Source organism: Sinohyriopsis cumingii, chromosome 2 (genome assembly GCF_028554795.1).
Source record: "Sinohyriopsis cumingii isolate HCF-2022 chromosome 2, ASM2855479v2, whole genome shotgun sequence".
NCBI lineage: Eukaryota > Metazoa > Mollusca > Bivalvia > Unionida > Unionidae > Sinohyriopsis > Sinohyriopsis cumingii.
This window is the reverse complement of record NC_142962.1, coordinates 94,583,963-94,595,394: the sequence shown is the minus strand read 5'-3', so window position 1 is coordinate 94,595,394 and position 11,432 is coordinate 94,583,963. Positions and strand designations below refer to the sequence as shown.

Here is an 11,432-nt window from a genome sequence, read left to right as displayed (position 1 = left end):
GGTGTTGAGTGCATAATATCCTGTGACATGCTCATGAAAATGGACAATACAGTAGGTTATACTAACAACAACTGTCCAATGTACAATTGGGAATTAAGAAAATATCCAAATTACCTTCATAAAATTCATCCCGAAAGAATGTTTGATACATAAAATCAACAATAACAAAGAAAACATAATCATTTTAAAGAGATTTAGGTTAAGATCGGTAAAATACATAAAATTAACTCGAGATATGTGACCTTCATGATTAAGTTAATGGTTAGTACAAACAAGCCGCATGTTGGCTTTTTTCGCTTTTGACTATCGTCTTCCTTTCATTCAGCGTTATCGCTTACCCAATCTCTGCAACATATCATGATGGCATGGTCTTTTTTAATTTGTAAATACATATTATCAGGTAGAATCGGTTCAATATCAGCTATAGGGGTTGTAAGTAGTGAATGTCACTGAAAGTGGCCCCATTTACTACTGTTGTAATTTTTAGAAGGTTATTCTTGTTATAAACATGGAACTTCATGTATACGTTATTTTGTTTTGTTTCTTTGTTTTACATTTATGATCTGCCTTTGACTGAAACGTTTGATTATAGAAAGGTTTAAAATATGTTTTAGTCACACACACACACACACACACACACACATATATATATATATATATATATATATATATATATATATATATATATATATATATATATATATATATATATATATATATATATGTGTGTGTGTGTGCGTGTGTGCGTGCGTGCGTGCGTGTGTGCGTGTGTGTGTGCTACAGAATCGTCAGTTTATTCGTCCCTAATTTGATGTATTTGCTGATTCATAGAAAGATACAGATTTTCATCACTTCAATACAAATTCATCCTTATTGGCATGCCTTTAAGTCAGCAGTCTCTTTAAATGTTTTGATTTTTTAATATCAATACAAGTTTAATTTCAAACACGACCTTAAGACTTATATTGTGTTGCAAATCCGGATTCTGTTCACGTGCAGACAATTACCGTTTGTTTAAAAATTTGTTGGGAAAGATGTTTTTTCCGGATTCTTGATATACCGCCTAAAATCTTGCTCTTATTCGTCATGCAGGCAATGAGAAGCTTATACAATTAATCTGAAGATTTCTGTTTTGACCCGGTCAAAGGCACATAACATAGTCGCTAAACTTTACTTCTAACACAGCCTATTTATCAATCGTTCAAACTGTGCACGATACAAGGCGAACGAACACTGGAGGAATCCGAGTAACAACAACATGGGGTTAAAAATACAACTACGCCAGACTGCTGTCGTTAAGCTATACCTGTTGAACTTTCATCGTTGTTATTTTGCCGTATATGTTTACATAGGCTTTCAAGGGCGTTGGTTTTTCTGCTGTCATTGACAATTTTAGCGATTAGGTATGCAGTAAATAGTATATTTCACGAATTGTTTAATCGCTGGTGCATTATACTTTGCAGAAAACTTTGATCAAAATTGCTCGCGCGTTATTTAATTCTGAACACTTGCGAGTCTGTCCATTTCCTCCTTACAGCAGACAAAGTGGCCAAACATTTCACATTCATTTGAAAGTGACGACAGAAAACCGTATACGAACTATTGCGTAATCAATAACAACGCATGAGAATTCAATCGATTTCTTTCTCATTTTAATTATCAAACCCGGCAGTGATGTGTTATCAAATAAATCCTGCACTTTAATCTGCGATTCAAACACCAGCAAAAGTATAGTCCTGTACTTGCTCTTTAGAGAGGAATATTTTTTCATATGTCTTATTTTCTTCCTCACATAACGAACCGATCATAAGGAGCATTATTATACCCGCAATTTTGTGGATATATTGTGATGAGTCATGTGTCTGTTCGGCATTCGATATACACAGATTGAGAGAGGGTAATACTACCAGTTATCAAAGTACGCAGGATTTGTTTAATCTTTACTTGTGTTTTCATACACAGATTATCTATCTATCTATCTATCTATCTATCTATCTATCTATCGTTATATTTAATCAGGAAAGTACATGAGCGCACGTTAAAATCGTTTCCTACCCCCACCACCCACATCAACATTTTCCTATTTTTAGAATATATTTTGTTGTTTAATATGCGGTATTATGATTTTACTGTAAAATTTTAATTGATATCTAATCTGTTTCAATGTTTGCAATATTCTTCTTTCATAACACATGTCAGCCATATTATAAAAGTCAATAAGCTTCCTCCATATATCTTATTATATTTGTATCTACTTCTATGACTTCTGTAAATAAACATGGTTCAAATCTAGTATTGACTATTATGCTTCACGCTGATGACACGGTGAGAATGAAGGTTTCGGATCATGATATCGCCCCTGGATAGAATTGAGGAGGTCAAAGTCACATTTTTATTGGATAATATTTTCTGCACTTTTCAAATATGCATTCTATCTACAATTATTCAAGGAGGTCGATCATATTTGAAATGGTGTTTCACGAAATTAAGTAGGTGACAAAGAAGATTTCGAATCCTTAAAGCAGTCTGAGATTGCGGAATGGAGGAGGGTTGGGATCAACAATACAAATGGGCGGATATTTGGGATGAATATAAATTTTTGTTGAAAATAGCGGATTTGGGTTGGGAAACTGCCTTAACAGCAACGTAGCTACCGACATATCAAGCCCTGTATTCACCTACTGATTAGTCTACTTATGACACCTCTTTCTCAACCAAGACAACTTCTTTCATACCTATCTACCTACCTACCCACATACACTTTCACAGGCATCAGTAACGTGCGTCCATGAATTTGTCACACGATTGTCTAAATATTGGATTTATTTCTTGCATTTTGATCATACTCCATAATTCCATTTACAGTTGAACAAAGTTAAAAGTGTGAATAGTCCATGTCCATGATTCATGACGGTATTGGCTGACGTATTGTTTTGTTCATCAATCAATATCGTGAACAGAATTCGAGCTTCGGTTATGCAATGTCTATAAATTTAGGTGAATAAAACTAAGCTTGCGTCAGACTTGTAATTCAGTTGTCGCCAGGGTCGATACCACTGAGTCCATCCTAGGACGGATGTCTTCGTGTGTCCAAGGAAAAGCTTATCATAAATATGATTAAGCCAACAAAAATCTAAACCCCCTCCCATCAGCAGCAGTGACGGCGGTGTTGGCATAAGCAGCAGTAACTGTTTTGTTGTCATGATGACGCGACCTTATTTTAAATGTTTGTGAGCGTGAATCCTGGCCTGATGGTCGTCAAACTCTTGATGAACCGAACTCCTGGCTCAGCGGTGGTTATATTTAAACCGGCCCCGTCAGTGATCATATATGAATATATACGACAGGTACAGCCATTCCCTGCGGTCCCAAGTAAAAACTATCTATAAACAGTTTAGTAGAGTAACTAACTGTTCAGTACACTGTGAGGAGGACGAGGGAAATAGCGACATCCATGGCTGTGAGAATTCCTCTAAAACCTCAGAATTTCTTCGATGTAACAGCAAAAACTTTAAAAGGCCAAGAAGTGAAACTTAGTAAATACAAAGGGAAAGTAATTTTAGTAGAGAATGTAGCCTCTCTCTGAGGAACGACGGTCCGGGATTTCACCCAGATGAACGAGCTTGCCTCCAAATTTGAAGGAAAGCTTGTTATCCTGGGATTCCCGTGTAACCAGTTTGGTCATCAGGTATTTATTTATTTTCATGTCTATATTTATTTATTTATTTTTCTATCTTTAATATTTTTTCTTTCCATCAAATAGAGTCAACAAGATTTTCATAATATTGCATTGCCACTGCGTTCTAACATCTATCTCAAAGCCTGTTTCTCTTCCGTACAAGGCAAACTGTAACACACAGACTTGTATCATTCTTAATGACATCATTAGTTGTGAAATTTATTGTGATTATATTGCTATTTTTACGATATTCCTACAAACTAACCGAATCATTGTCACAGAAAATATTTGTTAATAAGAGTGTTCTTACCACTGGTGATAAGTTATATCAACAACGTTCTTCCGGAGCATCGGGAAGTATTATTATAGATAAAATATTGAAATTTGGTTTTATCACGTGCTTAATGATTGCAAGTCATCTTGCTGTTATAATCGTTACTTTTTTAACATGTATTCGTGATTTAAAAAGATAGTCACTCTTTTACGTCAAACATATCATTTACATCAAGTCATTGTAACACCCTGAAAATAATTATAAATTATTTTGTTTGTTTGAAATGTATGATCTTCTGTCATTTAATATAATTTTCAAACATTAAAGAACTCAGCCTAATATTGTTCTGAGTCATATAAAGTAAATGCGGTGAAATCTCATCAATTTATCCGTCCCTAATTTTGATGTATTTGCTTGGTTACTATTAAGTCAAAACTTCTCATCGCTTCAATACAGATGTGTCTGTATTACCGTGCGTTTATCAGCCCAGTTCAGTGTTCTGAAATTTTTTGTGTTTCGTATCAAACTTCTATGCACAATCATGACCGATCCTAAGACTTGTATTAACTTGCACATCCGGATTTTGTTCACATGTGATTATGACAAATTAATGTCTGTTTCAAAATTTATTAAGCAATAGTTCATCCGGGTTCATGACATGCCGCCTAACATTTTCTCATAGCTGTCGTGCATGCGATGACAAGCCATTACGATTAATCTTACGATTCCTGTTTTGACTCGGTCAAAGGCACATGAAACGTGTGTAACACTGTCCGCTAAACTTTCTTTGTTGTAATTGTCTTCTTTATACCTTCTATACGTATTGCTCAAATTGTACATAATGCCGGGAAAAATAACGCCGGAGGAGCCCAGTGTAATAAAAACAGGGTCAAAATACAACTTTTGACAGAGGCATAAACACCTATTATAAGCTTTACCTGTTGAACTTTTCGTCGTTGTCACTTTGCCGTAAATGGTCAAATCGTTTCCGAGGGCGTTGTTTTTTTTTTTTTTTGTTTTTTTTTTCTTTCCTACATCCAATCCCCCAACAATAACACACGGTTTTTTGTTTTCATTTTTTAAAATTATTTTTGTCCTTTTTAGTATGTAGTAATATGTTTCTGCTATTAATGTTTACAGTGATTTATTAAGAATAAATGGCGCCCGGGGCGACGATAATATCCCTAAGGGATTTTGGCGCCCCAAGACCTATGACGGCCGTGGTCTTGGTTCCCAAAACCTCTGGCGCTCGGTGCAACCGTCCCGCCCGCACCCCCACCCCCCGTTAGTACGCTGCTGACGTCTATCAGCCACTGCTTGATAGTACCTTATGTAAAATTTTAATTTATATCACAGTGTCATATTTCAATTTTGGCAATCATCTGCCTTCGTAACTCATCCACATTACCCAAGTTCATATTTATTGTTGAATTGTTGTTGTTGTGGGGTTTAACGCCATATTTCAGCACACGAGAGACTATACATGGCGGCCAGTATTAATGGTGGAGGAAGAACCCAGGAAAACCTCGGAAAGAACCACCGACCCACGAGAAACTACTGGCAAGCTTTCTCACATACCCACATTGGCTGAATCCGAGACTCGAACCGGCGCAGACAGAGGTGAGATGGCGGTGATCCGTAACGGAGAGCGCTTTAGACCACTCGGCCACTCGGGGCCCCATTTTTGAAATATAGAGAGCTCAAACTGTTTATTATATTTTTTATCTACTTTCGATGACTTCTATATGTAAATATTGTTGAAAACAAATTAATATTTGCCGTAAGTTACATATGTGGTTGAAAGTAGCAAATAGTAGAGTTGGGAAGATAATAGAGCTCACACCAACGTTGCTACTCACATATTTAGCCATCCATCTACCTACCGATTAGTCTACTTGTAGCACCTCTATCACAAACAAGCCCACTCCTTCCTTCATGCCCACCTACCCACCTACTTATCTACCTACCTAGCCATATACACACTTTCACATGCATTTGTAACGTACGGCCATTTTTGTTTTGGTCATACGATTGTCTAATGTTGGGATTTTAAGCGTTTTGTTGATAAAAAAAATTCCATTTCCATTTGCAGTTGGGCAAAGTTAAGAGTGTGAATTGTCAATATACATGATTCTTGACGATATCGGTAGATGTAGTGTTTTGCTCTTCAGTCAATGTCGTGTACCGAATTCGCATTACGGTCCTGGGTGGGCTGCTTCTGTGCGTCCAGTGGCGTAGCTAGGATATTTAACTCCCTGTACGGGTCCCTAGACAAAGCTTACGGATGAGCCCGTGCCTAATCTATAGTGTAAAAAAACAAAACAAATTCCTAGGTTCTTATGTATTGTAATCTCTTCCTATTATGGCAGCTACGGCCCTGTGTGTTTCCTTGGAAAAGGCACTTAATTAACGCCTATTTCATAAGCATGATAAAGCCAATAATGTGCTAAATTTGCTGTTCAAGACCAGCTTAAGTCTTCGCCTCCTTCTATCAGCAGCAGTGATGGTTGCGTTGTCAGAGTTGCAATAGTATTGTTATGATACGGGTTTTTATCATAACCTTCTTCTGATCTCTTGCTATGAGAAGGGATTACTCATAAGTTAAGAAATGTCTTTGCCCATGGAGAGAGAGAGAGAGAGAGAGAGAGAGAGAGAGAGGGAGAGAGAGAGGGAGAAAGAGAGAAAGAGAGAGAGAGAAGGAGTTCAGGCTCTTTAACAAGGGTGTCATCAATAACCGTGTAGAGACGGCTACATCTTGGGGAATGAGGTACGGAATCGCTGTAAGGAAAAGACAGATCTGTTCTGACTCAGATCCTAAGCCATCTTCTCTATTTATACAGATTTTGCTTTCTGATTTCGCTCAGTCCAATCAGAACAAGACTCTTGACCTTTCCCAGGGCCATCGTGTGAACCATCTGCGTAACTCATCCATTATTGATTTAATAATTTGTCTGCTCAGCAGCTTCCCCCCGAATCTAAATTGTCTGTTCAGCAGCTCCCCCCCCCCATCTAAATTGCTGACATTTAGATACGAGTGAAATGTATTTTATGCTGACAATTACTTTAAAGTTCTGTCCTAATAGTAGCGTTGTGGTGATGATGACGTGATCTTATTTGGCTGTGTTGGTCGAATAGTAAACTTAAATAAAGTTGAAAGTTATTAATGACGCTCTTTTCTGATAAAATTACATACTTGATTTTTTTGGGGTCAAAATCTAGGTTACGGACCTAGTCATTCACTACATATAACACAGCCGTCTTCGATTAAAGTCATGCAAAAACCCGTCTATAATACAAATTCATACCCAGTATTGCAGATCAAAATATGTACAAAGTGTGTGTGTGTGTGTGTGTGTGATTTGAATTTGTAACGTAGATTTGACACTTTTTTCCGTCATAACGCTACGATGTCTGCATTGTGTCAGCTTATAGTGATGTCTGGCACTGGGGTATCATGCCGCAGAACAGGGACGTCATTGTGCTATAAAATTGCTGTAGCCTATATAGGAAAATTAACAAGCCCGTCATGTTTTGCCCTCCCCCCCCCCCGAAAAATTGAAATGACGTCCCTGCTATTACTATCTCTCTAATATGTTATTCAGCCTGATCCAGCGCGTTGATATTTGCATGAATCAAGTTTTGCCCCCACCTAATCAAGTTTTCCCCCACCACATCAAGTTTTGCCCCCCCCAAAAAAAAAAAAGTTGAAATGACGTCCCTGCCGCAGACGTGTAGCATGATGTCCCACCCAGTCACATTATTCTGTCACCAGGCCGACCAGTCCTAGCTCTAACCTCTTAATGCTGAGCTCCAACCCACGACCTCACGCTCTAACCAATAGGCCCACCGGTGTGGTCTATGTACAAAGACAATACAAGGAATAAAATATATGCCAATTGTAGTAGATTAAATAAAATAAACATTTGTTATATTATCGTAAAGTCCACTAATATGGGGAGATTACGTGCTTGTGTGCTACACTGAAAGTCTATGTTGTGCATGGTAACCACCATACAAATTTAAAAGTAATATCCGTTCATTCTCATTATTTACATCCAGCAACTTCATTCCCTCCTTGGTTTAACTATAGTTAAATTGTCCAATTAATGTTTGCTCAAACGGTGTTCGATTAATGAATGCAGATACTTGAAACGGATCGAATGGATGAACTGTATGACTGCGCTATGTCATTCTCTTTTGGAATAAAGGGACTTTTTATCAGTAAATTTACTGGGTTGTTTCCTTATTATTTTCAGGAAAATGGCAATAATGATGAGATTTTGAATTCTTTGAAGTATGTTCGTCCAGGTAATGGTTTTGAACCCGCCTTTCCAATCATGGAGAAATGTGATGTCAATGGCAGCAACTCCCACCCTCTATTCCAATTTCTTAGGGAAAAACTCCAGCAGCCAAGTGACGACCCTGTATCACTGATGACCCACGCAAATAATATCATTTGGGAACCAGTCACACGGACGGACATTTCCTGGAACTTTGAAAAATTCTTGATTGCTCCTGACGGCAAGCCATACAAGCGTTACAGCAGAAAATTTGAAACGAAGGATATTTATAATGATATTAAAGACCTTATTCAGCAGTTTGGTTTGTAACGATAAAAGTTAAATCTGTAATTCGTGCAAACTATCTGATAAGAAATATGTAAAGCTTGTTACAACAATACATCGGATTTCAGGGGATCGTTATAAATAAAAATAAGACTATCGGTCGATGGATAAAAGCACTGTAGGGGTCCAAATACAGTAGTGTATAACACACAGGAAGATACTATTCATCTCACCTCCATATTTCCAATTTTTCTCCTAAAGTTTATATTCACTGTTCTCAAGAATATCTCGATTTTCAAAACATTTAACAGATCCTATTCATTAGACGATGTAATAAAAATAAAAAAATCCGACTCCTTTTCTAGGATGTCAAGTGAAAAGAGGAGATCTGTGGAGGAATGTTGACATAACGTTCGGATCTTTTAGTTCAACGTTAATTTCCTTTGTAACGAGCCCCTGGCATCAGATCAAGATTGCATAGTCACCTGACTTGTGACTGCAGATGATTAGCGACAGTGTAACAATCTTGAGTGTATGATTGTAAACCCTTAAACCAGCATTCTGCCTGGGTTTGCTTGATGCTTCCTCAAGGATGGAATATTTGTCGCCGAATGTCTCCGTTGCAAGATAGGTCACACTGTAATATTGTAATCAAATAAAGAAAACTACATTCTAGAACTGTATACATTTGTGTTAATCTTTATTTCTTTCAAAAGGGTATTACTTGTTGTGAGGCATATAGCCTTTGAATAAATTGCCGCTCATGTGAATGTCTTAACATTTGCCTAAGACATACAGTGAATTTTCTTTATAAAGTAAAGACTCGTATCATTAATGTATGTATGTATGTATGCATGTATGTATGTATGTATGTACAATTTATATTCAAAATCCTAACCAGGAAAAGAAATACTCATTTCTAAAGAAAATAACTGAACATGCCTAACCGAACAAACAAATCAGAGTGGATTTTATAACCTAAGTGGTCACAACTTCAGCTCAAATTCAATTACTTCCGGAAGTCGATGAAGATATTTTGCAACAGACATGATCCTGTTTTGTGGTAATATGGTCCAACACTATCGTACAAGAAGACAGAAACTGGAGGACATATTGAATACATTCTACGAGTGCTCTTTCTTGGAAGATGGTCTTCAACAATCATTAGCAAACACTTCAATTTACGGATGCACGCCTTGTAATTCGAGCTTCAAAGACTCACATATTTGGAATGGAAAAAATTCAAGGTTTTCCATTAACGTAAGGATGGACCGTTTGAATTGCAGTGGTTATACAAGTTTCACGTCAAAGGTAACGCTAAGCTTGTAAGATCTGGTGGAAATGTGTGGATTATCATCAATTGCGAAGCTTATTGGTGAAATAATTCATATTTATATTTTGTGAGAGGTCTTGGCCAATGTTTAGGCACGATTTACAAGTATTATTTTTTACCCAAAAAGTTTACTATCTTGCAGCTTACACAAGATGGGTGTCAATGTGTACCCATCCGCTGATACACTGGCTTGTTAGCCTTACTGGTCATAAAACTGAAAAACTTATGGGACTGTCCTTCGTCTATCATCCATCCGTCTGATAGCACAGGATGTTAACACTGTTCCTCATAGACTACTTGGAGGATTGCCATGAAATTTTCAACACTCTCATCCCAATGGTTTAGTTAATCTTAAATGAAAATTGTATCGCTCGGACATCCAATATGGCCACCACAACATCCATCTTGAAACCTTGCTGTCCCTACTACTCCTGAATTGAAAGTCATATTGAAATGAGGTTTTCACCAGAAGCTTCCTTATGTATAGTAAGTCTTAAATGAAAAGGGTGCTAATCTCTTGTCCAGTATGATAGCCATTGAAAATATTGTTATCGCTACTCCTGAATGACCAGTCATATTAACATGGGATTTTCACTAAATGACTTCTTATAGTGTCTAGTTGGCTCTAAATAAAAATGGGCCGACCTGATGTCGAATATGGCCGCCATCTTGAAAGTCTTGTCATCATTACTTATCCTGGATAATAATAATAATAATAATGAGGACTTTGTATAGCGCCTAATCTTTAGAAGCTCTAAGCGCTTTACAACATTAGACAACACCTATAAGATAAGAAACATAATAATATTATTACAAAAACAAACAACATGAAATTAGAAAAACATTGAAAAATAAAAAACATGCTGAGAATATTTAAGGTAGGAAACATTATTAGGTCTTTAAGTTTGTTCTTGCAGTCGAAATAAGTGAGTTTTGAGAGCACTCTTGAATGGGATCACTGTGTCTTTGTGTCTAAGTTCAGTGGGCAATTCATTCCACGTTGCTGGGCCCTGGTATGCAAAAGAACGCTGTCCATATGACTTTGTTTTCATAGTGGAAATAATGAGTATACGATTGTCAGAAGAGGAGCGTAAGTATCTTGCTGGTGTGTACACATGGATGAGGTCAGATAGGTATGTTGGACTAGAGTCCGACAGTGAAATGTAGTACAGAGAACAAATTTTGTGTTTAATTCTGGATTGAATGGATAGCCAGTGCAGGGTACAGAGCAGCGGGGCGGTGTGCTCTGATCGTGGTACTCTAAGTATGATCCGAGCAGCTGTGTTTTGAACTTTTTTAAGTTTCTGGAGTAGATATTGAGATGAACCAGACATAATTGAGTTACAATAGTCCAGTCTTGAAAGTACTAATGAACACACAAGTGTTTTAGTGGCATCAACTGAAAGATATTTGCGAATTGAGCTGATGCGTCTCAGCTCATGATATGGAGCCTTGCATATGTTCATGACATGTTGGTGCAATGTTGACGTTGCTGATATTTATTGTTTGAGGTAAAGGATGTCAATGAGAAAGTCTTTGTGTTGTGATCAGAATGGCCTCAGTTTTATCATCATTCATCTG

General features: G+C 37.2%; 1 pseudogene across 1 annotated transcript; it reads left to right on the top strand.

Annotated features, from left to right (window-relative positions):
* Nucleotides 1-3,387: 3,387 nt before the first annotated feature.
* Nucleotides 3,388-9,201, top strand: LOC149805406 (glutathione peroxidase 2-like; annotated as a pseudogene). Its single transcript, XR_016419414.1, has 2 exons — nucleotides 3,388-3,688; nucleotides 8,210-9,201. The product of XR_016419414.1 is annotated as a glutathione peroxidase 2-like (transcript).
* The last annotated feature ends 2,231 nt before the right edge of the window (nucleotides 9,202-11,432 follow it).